Here is a 10512-nt window from a genome sequence, read left to right as displayed (position 1 = left end):
TGAAGGTTGTATCACAGGCTCGCGGAGTTGTTCAACTGTTCTTAGGCGCATTTGTGCATGCACCAAAAAATTGTGAAAGAAACATCAGTGGCTGCTTGTCGGTGTTTCGAACAAACACCAACTAGTAAATTTATAATTGTTGGCTGCTTGTCGGTGTTTCGAACAAACACCAACCAGTAAATTTATAATTGTTACGCGTTAGGCTCGGATGGTGTACTAAAGGACACAAGGTTTATACTGGTTTCAGGCAGAATGTCCCTACGTCCAGTTTGCTGTTGCTCGTGTTATTAGTACCGAAAAAAGGTTCGTAGTAGGGGGTACAAACGGTCGAAAGAGGGACAGGTCACAAGTCTCTAATGGAAAGGTCGAAATGACGCCAAAAGCTCGATTGCTGTTTAGCTATGTGTTGTGTGTGGAATTGATCCGTCCCCTTAGTGGGGCGTCCTACCCTCCCTTTTATAGACCAAGGGGGAGCAGGGGTTACAGATGAGAGAAAGAGGAAAAAACCAAAGGCAAAGAAGGTCCTTCGAGGGCGCCGGGTCTTTGTTTTCCCCTGAGCCTGCCCTGCTGACATGGCAGACCACGTCAGGGTTAGCATGTTTCGTTGATCCTAATAGGGCCGGGCTCTGACTTCGTCTCAGCGAGTGGTCATGTCCTATCCTCTCCTGGCGGACAGTGCGGTGTGTTAGGGCGCCGAGCCATGACTCTACGGGGAGTAGACGGGGAAATGATTATACATCTGTTTCTGTAGATGATGTGAGTTCTTTCTTGGATTGTAGTGGTTGTCGTATGCTTGTGTTAGTATCCACGCCCGAGGGCTGATGGCGGCGCCTACAACACTATAGGACAAAAGTCGGCGCCTATAACACTGTTCGGACTCTATTAGATCGGAAAGGGCTTAAAGTGCCCGTCCCATCGTATCCTAACGGTACCTTCCTGCAGGCGTGCAGGGCATGGTCCTCGGTATTGCGGTTGACCTGAGTGTCCTGTCTTACCTCCTGCTCGTCATCATGAAGGAGCAGGGTGCAGTCGTCGGATGGGACGGAGCTTGCCCTCAGCCGTCGGGCGAGGCGGAGCCTACCCACGGACGTTGGGCGAGGAGGAGCCAGCCCTCAGCCGTCGGATGAGGCGGAGTCTAGCCCTCGAGGGTCGGGCGAGGCAGAACCAACCTTCCGTCGTTCGGGTAAGAAACATAGTAGCGTTCTTGTCTGACCGGAAGCGTCAACGTTCGATGGTTATTAGTTCCACCTCATTGGGTACCCCGGTATTAGGTCCCCGATAGTAGCCCTCGGGTGATTCGGATAGAATCCCCTGGGGGGTATTTCGATTCGCCAGAGGGTGCGCTTTGCGCACGAGCGCACCCTACGGGTGTAGCCCTCGGGTGATTCAGACAGAATCGCCCGGGGGTATTTCGATTTGCCAGAGGGTGCGCGCGAGCGCACCCGACGGGTGTAGCCTCCGAGCTCCCGGGTGATTCGGACAGAATTGTCCGGGGGTATTTCGATTCGCCAAAGGGTGCGCGCGAGCGCACCCATCGGGTGTAGCCCCCGAGCCCCCGGGTGATTAGGATAGAATCGTCTGGGGGTATTTCGGACCCTTCGCGGGCATGGCTATGAGTTTTGGTGTTTTTGACAACTAGATAATTCAAAGAGGGCCCTAGTATCCCATTTGCGGGGATTCATCCAGGGTCAGCCCAGTCGAGACGTGTTTGCGGATCGAGACTCCTTTGAGGTTCGTATGCCTGAGTTCTGATCGCTCGTGGGCCCATCCCTCATTAGGACGGACGTCGAGACTGTTGGGCCAGCCCTTGAACTCCTAGGCCCAGGCGGGCCGGAGGAAAGCTTTTTTGACGCGTATTCCCTCTGTGGGAAAAGAGTCCTAGTCTGCTCGGGAAGGTAAAACGTTCGGCGCGATTTTGGTGGGAAAGGATAGGGATCGTGGGTGCATATCCCGCGACGTGACGTGGTGGTGTATCATGGTAGGCTCAGAGTCCTAGGTGAGCGGTTGCTCTTCTCGCATCCGTCGCCCCTATAAAACCAAGGGGTTCGCCCCCAGGATTCCATACTTCTCCTCCTCGTCTTTGCACCTGCACCCTCCACCGCCAATCGCCTGAGCCTCCCACACCCGCATCGCAACCGTCGTCAAGCTTGTGTTCACACCACCGCCGTCGTCAAGCTCGCGTCCACCCCTTTCAATAGTTCAATAGAGCCATGGTGCAGATCTAATATCACCCCTCAGTGCCTAGAGGGCCTCGTTCACCATGGCCTCCTTTGCCCGCTGACCACCGTCGAGGAGTGGCGGCTGCCCGGAGATGAGGACAAGCCGTCGCCACTCGAGGGGTATGTCATCTCCTTCGCCCACTTCCATGAGTGGGGATTGGCCATACCTGCCCACAAGTTCCTTCGTGGGCCATTGGATTACTACAAGGTGGAGTTGCAGCACCTTACACCCAATGGGGTCCAGCACATTGCGATGTTCGTCGCCCTATGCGAGGGGTTCCTAGGGATTAGTCCCCACTTCGACCTGTGGTGGCACCTCTTCATCGTCAACCTTTTGAAGAAGCGGGTCGGAAAGCAAGATCTGAGCGTGCCGATGGGATGCGCCGGCATTCATCTCCGCAACAACCGGGTGAATGAATACTCATTGATGCGTCTGTCGACCTCCAACAAGGGGTGGCATTCGCAATGGTTTTACGTCAAGGACAACGTTGTCGCCCCCTTGCTAGTGTTCTCCGGGCGCATCATCGAAGAGGTCCCGGGGTCATGGAAGTGGGGTGTCCCGGACAAAGACAAGAAGAGGATCAAGGACCACCTCGCCGCCCTCCAAATTCTAAAGGAGAGGGGTGTGAAGAGATCAGGGATCATTGGCGCCTACCATACGTGGAGGGTGGTGCCACTGATGAGTCACATGCTTCCCCTATACCTGATGGGCCTCAGAGCATCGCTCGAAGGGACGACGCTTGTCGACGAAGCGCTCCCCCCCCCCACCGAAGTGGCGCTATGCATCAAGGAGGCGATAGAGCCTTTGAAGGACAGTGTTGGCGTTGTCCTTGATTTCATGTATTCGGTGCCGGGGCATCCCCTAATGCGGCTGGAACCAGGGTTCATCGATTTTGTAAGTTATCTTTTTCCGTGCCTCCTTTTTACTCGAATTCTTGGACCCTTGATGCTGACCTCAGGATAGCAGGACCAGCCAAAGAGACTAGTCTTCGGTGATAACCTGGCTCTGCTGCCGAATGACCAGATTGTGGTGACGGCGAATCACACCGCGTCCGAGTAGGATAGGACGACGAGGGAGCTCAAGAGGAAGAAGATGCTACAAAAGCAGCAAGCACGGGAGCGAGGAGAAGAGACAGATAGTGACGACGACGAGGAGGTGGAGGAGTTTGACGAGGTAGTTACTGATGTGGAGTGGGATGTCCTGGAGGGTGAGGATACGCTGACAGGTACCCACTCGTCCATGTAGGGACCCTTCCCATTCTATGCGGAGGGAAGTGAGTTCGTGACGCTAGCGAAGACAGGCCAAACCATTGGCCCGTCCATAGGACCGGCGGGAGCCGGTGGATCTACCGTCGTGATAGTGGAGTAGGGCGGCTCCACTGTCGTACCCCACTAGCTGATAGGGGCGGGTGGATCTACCATCACGCCCGAGGTGCCGACAGAGAGGGGTGGCTTTGCTGCCGTGCCCTCGGAGACAAGGGAGATGAGCCCTCCTACCCGGGAGCAGGGGGTAGGTTTGAAACTATCCCGCCCAAACAAGTTGGAGCAGAAATCTGGGGGTTCATCCCCAAAATGTTCCTATCGCCCAACAGCGCCAGCGTAAGTCTTTGATTCCTCTATTTTTCTTGTTTTTCTGCGTTTCTATTTTTTAGTGTGACCTATGCCTTTTAACTTTTGCAAAATCTTGCGATCGGGCCGTTCTTTGGCGCTGGCACCCAAGAAGAGTGTAGCTCTTTAGGTGGAACGGGTGCCATCGCTTGACGTCACTCCTATTTTGGACAGGAGTGGAGCTAATGTTGCGGTCTTGTCGACCGATCCGGTGGTGCCTGTGCCCTCGGTGGGTCAAGCAGGCGTCAGGGCTGAAGAAGCGCCCTTGGGGGTCACCAAGTAGACAATGGCAGAGGTGACTCCGCCACCTATGTTGGAGCGGACGGAGTTGCCGCCCATGCTTGTGGCACCCTCCGTGGTGGGCGTGGCACCACAAGCTGAGGCCCCGATGTCGCAAGTGGAGGTGGCTATGACCATGACAAGCCAGGCATAGACAGACGCAGCCATGGTGGTGTTCGAGGGAGCAGCGCAATCCGTGCCACCGGCCCAGGCGGCGGCGCCTGAGGTGGGCCAGATGGAGGGGGACACGGCCGGTGAGTCCCTGGGCGTTGTGGCAGTGGTGGAGAGGATCAACGGGGGGTCGCCTACGCGGGGTGAGCTGCCGCTCTAGTGGATGGCTCCTTAGGACCCAACGTCAACTCTCTTCTCGCTCAACGATGCTACCAAGTGCATAGAGTGGGAGAGTCTCGACATTGGGTTCTCAGCTATGATGGATGCCTTGAGCTAGGCCAGGGGCATCATGCGTGATGTCATCATTCCCACTGGCCAGGTATCCACTTGATCTTCCCTCTCGCTTTCTTCTTTCTTCATGTATTCTTGTATTTTCGTATTTTCTATACTGGTCTTCTTTTTAGTCCCTCATTGCTTATAGTCGGGAGAAGTCCTGGTTCCTCCGCGAGCAGAAGGTGGAATGGGACCGCCTCACCGAGGAGGCTTGGCTGCGTAGAGATGTGAGCCCCCAGCTTGCTATCGCCCAACAGTGGGAAGCTGAGGCATGTTGAGACACAGAGGAGGTCCATGGGTAGTTCTAGGATCTATCGGCGAGGGTGCAGCAGGACAAGTAGGCGGCCGCCAAGGGTCCGAAAGGAGCGGGATGAGCTGCTCCAAAAGGATGTCGAGGCCAGCCAACAAGCCATTGAGCTTCTAGAAGAGCTCGAGAGGGAGTAGAACCTCAAGCTGGAAGCCGAGGACAGGTCCACAACCCTATAGCAGAGGGTGAATTAGGATGCTGAGGTGATCGCTCGGCTGCATAGGGAGTGAGACGAGCTACGATAGACTGTCGAAAGACTTCGCTCGGAGCACAGCACGACCCATGAGGAGCGTGACTAGGCCATCCGAGAGCGCAACGAGGCGTGTCAAGGGGTTAGCTACCTCTGGGCAGATGTTGGAGTCGTAGTGTCCCGAAGGCTAGAGGCTGAGAGTGTCTCTACCAGGCTAGGCATAGAGCTCACTGAGGTGCGGGGGATTCTTCAGGCTGAGAGTGATGAGCATGATCTCTTGCGCGCCGCCATCGGGGTTGTTTTTGATGACCTAGGGGTGGCATGGCTAGAGGAAACCGGCTCACTTGTGGCCTGTGCCATAGATATCACGGCGTGGGTGCGCTAGCTTGAAGAGGACATCTTTTACACCGGGATCACCCAAGCCTTTGCTATTGCTCGCTTTCATTATGATCAGGAAGTTAACATGGAGGCAATGAGCCTCGGCTTCGTGCCTGGCTACGAAAACTCCAAGCTAGATGAGATTGAGAAGGCGATGACTCCCATTGCGCAGAACCTGGCGAACAGGCTAAAAGACATAGTTCTCCCTTCGAGGAAGTAGTTAGTTGAATAAGTCTGATAAACATTTATCTGTAATATGTGGACAAGTGTTGGTACTTTTGTGTCTATAGACAGATTCGTAATTTCGTTTCGCAATTTTGTTTCATTTGTTTGAGCTTACTTTCTTCCCTTTTACAATTGAGAAAAAAGGTTTATATGATCCGACCCTTTCATTTGTTAAGACCATAGGGCCTGAGGTGTATAAGGGAGAAATTTTGATTATGCTGGTGAGCAAAGTTACCATAGCCGTTGGGGCGTGGGCTTTTTGCAGTCTTACTAGGCATGCTCGTTTATCTGCTCCCACAAACCTTACGGCTAACCTTAATGTGAGGAAGAGGTCTGATGCAACGACTGTTTTGAAAAAAGAGGTATTTATACCTTTGTTAGCCCCCGAGTGAGACCCTTGTGGTCGCTGGGGCCGAATGTTACTGGAGATCGAAGCAAGGGTAGCAAACTTACTCTTGTATTCGCACTTACCCCTTACTTAGGATTTTGGCAATCATTCCATGACCGTGTGTTTGGTCTCATTGCTGGCCTAGCCTTCCCTGAGCCCCCGTATGTGGCAGGGATTCAATCAAGGGTTGGCTTGTCTTGTTATTGTTGCCCCGTCTGTGGTTTTCGCAACTAGAGGGGTTGAGGTGATGTCACTTGCCTCGAAGGCTCAAGTGACATGGTTGATGAGCTCACTAACGGGGATGTTCGGACGGAATCCAATCCTGTTGCTTTGTGATAGAGTCGGCAAAGTCCTCGGGTGGCGTTCCATTGCTCCTTGACCCACCTTCCAATAGATTCCCCTTAATGGGGATTCTATGGGCTCGGCTAGAGGCTGGATTGAACTAGAAGGTTGAGATAACCCTATTCGCCTCAATACGGGTTGGGCAAAGGCCGCTGAGGCTCATCTACGTTTTCTCCCCTGGCTCTTGTTTAACATGAGGTGGCCTTGGACCCTTCATGGGCCAGCCTTCGAACCTCGGTCTCTCAATCTCAAATCAAGCGGCTCAAGCCCCTTGGGGTCTGATAGGGGTTGGTCGTGTTTCGTGTGTCCCCCTATCCTCGATTTCTGCAACCAGAGGAGCTGAGTTGATGACACTTGCCTCGATGGCTCAAGTGTCATGCTCAATGAGCTCAATAACAGGTATGTTCATGTGGAATCTAGGTCCGTCATTAGCTGATGGGGTCGGCACAGCCCTCATGTGGCATTCCACTACTTCTTAACCTGCCTCTTGGCAGATGCCCGAGCCATTCGATAGGCTCAGGTGGCCCGTTGGTCTCTCCTCAACGGAAATTCTATGGGTTTAGCTTGAGGTTAGAATCAAACGAGGAAGGTCAAGATATCCCTGTCCGCTTCTGAGTGGGGTCAGGGTAAGGCCGCTGGGGCTCCTCTCAGTTTTTCTCCCTTGGCTCTGTTTGACGTGAGGCGACCTCTAGCCCTTTGTGGGCCGGCCTTTGAACCTTGGTCAGTTGCCACTCATATCGAATGAGGCAGGCGCCGCTTCATGGGGTGACATGAAGCGTTTGAGATGCAACAATTGCATATGTAATGTTTGGATATATGGGTTTAATGTACGATTTAATTGAAATGAAAGCGGGGGTCAGTAATGTTACCTTGGCGGTATGAGCGATGAGGAGCTTTTACCGGACATGTTCGTGTGGGGTCCGAGTCTGATGTTCACGGCAAGGCTAGTGTAACCTGCACAAGCATTGCAATTTTTCGTTTCTGTCTCTCGGTAGGGATCCAAGCTGTTCGATTGACTTTAAGCGACCTGACAACTTCTCCTTGAAGGAGATTCTATAGGCGGACCCCTCTGAACTCTTCTTGAGAAGACGGATGCTAAAGCTTGGGGTACAAGGAACTGTGAATTCGATTATGCTGGTGAAACAAAAACACCATAGCTGCCTGGGGCGTAGGGTCTAGTGGTTCAGTCCAGTTTTACTCAAAGTTTTACACCCGCACACCGTATCTTCGGTTTTTAATGTAAGGAGGGGTCGGGTGAAGAGAATGTCTAAACAAGTAGACACCTTGGCAGCCCTCGAGCTGATGTCCGTGCCCCTACCATTGCTGAGGTCAGAGGCTCGGTAATGGAATCAACACGCAAAGTAAGAAAACAAAGGTGCTTATCTTTCGGCGGCTATTCATTCGGTGTTTTACCTGGGCCAGTTTGATTGACCCAGGAGGCCTATTAGGCCCCCCTAGACGGGGGTTCCATCATCAGGGTCGTTCCATGGTCCTACTTGGGGAAGCAGGAGAGTCGCCTGCATGCAGGTGCGCCCTGATTCTCAGTGCCCAGCGCGCGGTAGTGGTGGGCCATGCCTTGGCAACGTCCTGTTTGACCAGGCGACATCTTGTTGACCAGAGTGCGTCCCATCGGTCCGGGCACATCCCCTCATATTCACATCAGCATCGATTTCCCATCTGCATTGAATAGGGGAAGGAAGAGAGTTTTTTGTCCCAACCTTTCGCCTTTCCTCAGTTATTGCGCCTCTTCCTTAAATAGGGAGGGGAGAGGAGTTCTTATCCTATTCCTTCGCCTGGTCCTGAGCCGCTACCTCTTCTCCTTTCTCCTTCTCACCGAGCATGTTCATATGTCATGGCGGTTCTTAAGTGAGAGAGGGTAATGCGATGGAGAGGAGAACTCACAGATCTGTCCATGAATCTAGAGTGCAATGTCAAGCTGGAGGTCATCCAACGTAGATGAGATGGTGAAAGGTCCTTGTTTGGTTTTGGTAATTGAGTGACAACTTAGGTGGACTAATTGTATTTATGTAAGATACACAGGTGATTAGTCCACAGGTACATATGTGTGAGCAACATATGTCATGGAGGTGAAAATGGCTTGGAGATGTTGCAAAGCTCACACATGTGATGATGAAGGAGCTTATTGCACATGAGACATGACATTGAGTCATGTGATCAAGGTGGAGAAGATCAAGACAAGACTTGGCTTGATGGATCGGTTGCAAGCGTGAAGGGCAAGTCAAAGGCTTTGGAGTGATGGACCACGTGGCGGTGAAGCTTGAGCAAGACTTGGCATCGATGGACGATGGCAACGGTGAAGAGCAAGTGAAGTCAAGATCGATGAACCAATATGATCACATGATGATATGAAGTGGATCATATCATTGTTGATCATGTTGGTGCATGTGTTGCATCGATGTTGGAGGAGATGGAATGGAATACGCAAGGCAAAGGTATAACCTAGGGCATTTTATTTCACCGGTCATAGGTGTGTAGAGAAGTTTATGACCGGGTTTAGGATAGATGGCCGTACTATCAAGAGGAGCAAACTTATTTGCATATCGGTCATCTAAGTGCCACTCGAATGATCTAACTTTACATCGTCGCTAGGATTGAGTGGCGTGGCAAGTTGAGTGGCTAACCCTTTGGGAAATGATTGTGAAAAGCTAACACACATACACATGGTGGTGTACACTTGGTGGTGTTGGCACATTTACAAAGGAGATGAAGTTAGAGTTGATGTGGATCAACTTGGTGAAGAAAAGGAGTGAGTTGCACTGGTAGAGAGTGACCGGACGCGTCCGATATGGTGACCGAACACGTCCGGTATTAACTGGTGAACTCAGCGACCGGACGCGTCCGGTCGCCACTCCGGACATGTCCGGTGTGAATCTACATGGTCGGCATTCTGTGAACGGTCGACCGGACGCTGACAGCGTCTGGTCAGGGGTGATCGGACACGTCTGATCGGACCTAGGTGCTTACTAGACTCGATCGGACACAGCGCCTCAGCGTCCGATCATGTCTGCTTCTGCGTCCGGTGTGAGCATCCGGTCAGACATGTTAGAGAGACGTTGTGGCAACGGCTAGCTTGAATGGGACACGTGGCGGTCAGGTGCTGCCGGACATGTCTGGTATAGTGACCGGACGCGTCCGGTATGCACGACTACCACGTCCGGTGCTGCGTCTGATCAGCCCGAAAAACGCCGAGTGAAGGGGTAACGGCTAGTTTAGCCCTTAGGGCTATAAACAGAAGTGGCCTTCGGCCATGGCTGGTGCTGAGCACCTTAGGGGACTTTGTGTCCATGCTTGAGAGTGCTTAGGAGCCCTCCATCTCACACATACTCTATAGTGATCATCCGATTGTGTGAGTGAGCGATTCTAGTGCGATTGTATCGTGAGGTTGTATCGAGTGGTACTAGGTGATCGAGTTGCCTGTTGGTGGTTCTTGTTACTCTTGGAGGTTGCCACCTCCTAAACGGCTTGGTGGTGGTCTCTATCGAAGCCCGCAAGAAGCTTGTGCGGCGCTCTGGAGAAGTGCTTTGTGAGGGGAATTGTGCTCGCCCCGCGGGAGCCGCAAAGAGCAACTTTAGTAAAGCGTGTCATTGAGCTACCCTCACTCAAGGGGTAGGTTCTTGCGGCGCCCGACTTGCGGGCTTAGCGGGTGATGCTAATTAGCCGCTGAACCACCAAGTGAGTGGTCGACACAACGGGGACTAGCGTGTTGGCAAACATGTGAACCTTAGGAGAAAAATCATCGTGTCAACCTTATTCTTCCCATTGGTTTGCATCCCTATTACACAAGCTTGCAATTACCTTTATACATATTTAGCTTGTGTAGTTGCTCTTGTAATTAGATAGCTTATGTAGCTTGCTAATTACCTTCTTGCTTGTGTAGCATAGAAGTAGCTCCCTTGCGTGGCTAATTTGGTTTGTGTAACCTTGTTAGTCACATTACTTAGTTTGTGTAGCTAAGTAATTACGCTCTCTAATTTGGCATTGGTTGCCTTATTATTGAGCATTGCTAGTGAGCTTAGTTAGCTTCATGCTTTTGCTTACTAGCATGTGTAGGGGCTCCCTTGTTGCTTAAAGTACTAGTGGCATAGGTTTATATGACCTTGCTTCTAGAATT

Source organism: Miscanthus floridulus, chromosome 6 (assembly GCF_019320115.1).
Source record: "Miscanthus floridulus cultivar M001 chromosome 6, ASM1932011v1, whole genome shotgun sequence".
Taxonomy (NCBI): Eukaryota; Viridiplantae; Streptophyta; class Magnoliopsida; order Poales; family Poaceae; genus Miscanthus; species Miscanthus floridulus.
This window is presented reverse-complemented; position numbering follows the sequence as displayed.